The sequence below is a fragment of the Penaeus monodon genome, chromosome 19, assembly GCF_015228065.2.
Source record: "Penaeus monodon isolate SGIC_2016 chromosome 19, NSTDA_Pmon_1, whole genome shotgun sequence".
NCBI classification, from domain to species: Eukaryota; Metazoa; Arthropoda; class Malacostraca; order Decapoda; family Penaeidae; genus Penaeus; species Penaeus monodon.
Genome location: NC_051404.1, coordinates 2586310 through 2588035, shown reverse-complemented (window position 1 = coordinate 2588035; position 1726 = coordinate 2586310). Strand labels below are relative to the sequence as shown.

Genomic DNA, 1726 nt, shown 5'->3' with positions numbered 1-1726 from the left:
CTTGCGTGTTGCTATTTTGTAACTAAGATCAGGTAACTTGAGTGTATTCTTTATAGGAGGGATTATTGACATGCCAAATGATGATTAAAGATTCATCTAGATTTTGTTCTCACTGATAGTCGCCAGTACGATGAAATTGGAAACGCGTAATCTCGAGCAATAATCAGAGATAATCAGAGTAGTTCTGTTAGCAATTGATTTCGAGAAAACATAGCTATGTGATTAAATAAAAGATGAATTCACTGATTAAATAGCCGTGATAAATAGCTTCCTCGTACTGCATATTGTATACGTAGAGGTAGCGGCTGTGGCAAGTAAGGTTTACAGAAACAAAAAGGCAGTTCTGTATTTTTCACATATCTGTCCGCATTTATACCTGGATTAATTATAAGTGTCTATCAAAAGAGTATCATATTCATAACAAAAAAGGTCAATAGTTTGTAAAGTACGTTCTGTAATATTGCTCCTTGAAGTTGGGATCTACAATAAAGTGTCATTGAAAAATTATTTCACTTAAAAAAATTGCTCTAAAAACGTTTTATTTTATGCTAATGCCCTTTCGGTATGCATTCTCATCTATCGTGCATTTTTTTTTTATCGACTGTTTACTCGATTTATTTATGTATCAGTTTTAGATTTCATTCGACCTTTGCTTATTCGGCTGTTCGGTAGATTGGTTAATCCTTCCGTTTCTAATTCTTCGTTTCTCTTCTGTTCTCCTTTATTTGTTTACACTTTGGTTATTTGTGATTATCTTTTGAGCCGAGGGGTTTGATTGCCTTTCTGACGAGCGCAGCAGTGTATTAACATTCATAAGGCCTTTGATTCGGGGAGGAGCTTAATTCATCCTTCTGAAGTGTTTGGTGTCAAAGAAAACATGGAATCCGAAAACGATATTGACTCAGGATTTATAGCAAAAAATCATTAACCGTTTTTTTCCCTTCTTTTTTTCTTAAAGAATGTGAAATGTCAGCCTTATTTCCTCTGTGTTGAGAAATTTACCAATTTGGTGTGTTCTTTGTCCATTATTCTCTGTTCTTATCACTCAGTCTGTTATCTATATAATCTTTATTAATTTATTTTAACCAGGACTTATTTCAATTCCGAAATAGGAAGAAACCCAGAAGCAAGTATCAGCTCGGGACGTTGAAGATGGTTAAAGTTCTTTCGCCATCAATTTCTAACTTCGTTTTTTCGTTTCCGCTACCTGTTGGGTCATTTTCAACTTGATCCTTACCTTAGCTCAACGTATGGCTTTGCCTTTCGTCTTTCCAGCTTTAGTCTTGCAGAAGTTGCTTGTTTTACGAATGAAAATCCTCCTGCATAAACACGACCGTTTCACTCGAGAAGTGAGACAGTCGTTTCGAAATGGCAGCTTCGAGAGCGTTTCTTTCTCACGCTTAATTAACTATTTTTTTTTTATGACGTGTTTTTACTCGGCGTGTCAACAGTGAATCGTGTTCTCGCCGTGATGCACGATCCGCCTCTGTTTACCATCTGCCGAAGACTCAGTTTCTCGGAGTTGCTCATAAAGCTACCTACGTCTCCAGTCATGGCCTCGTCGCCAAGATAATGACGGAATTAATGATCTCTCTTCTCGTGATGATCTCTGCCTGGACTTAATGAGCCTGGCCTCTAAAAGTTGTCTCGAGACCCTAAAACTCCTTTGCTCATGGATATTATATCTACACTTGGTGTGATAATGGCGTGCGATTCTCGAGAGAAA

The 1726-nt window shown here is 37.3% G+C and overlaps 1 protein-coding gene across 1 annotated transcript in view; it reads left to right on the top strand.

The window, feature by feature from the left end:
* Positions 1 to 1726, top strand: part of LOC119584971 (microtubule-associated protein futsch-like) — a gene marked incomplete at its 5' end in the record, with an annotated part of 346977 nt that overhangs the window by 8617 nt on the left and 336634 nt on the right.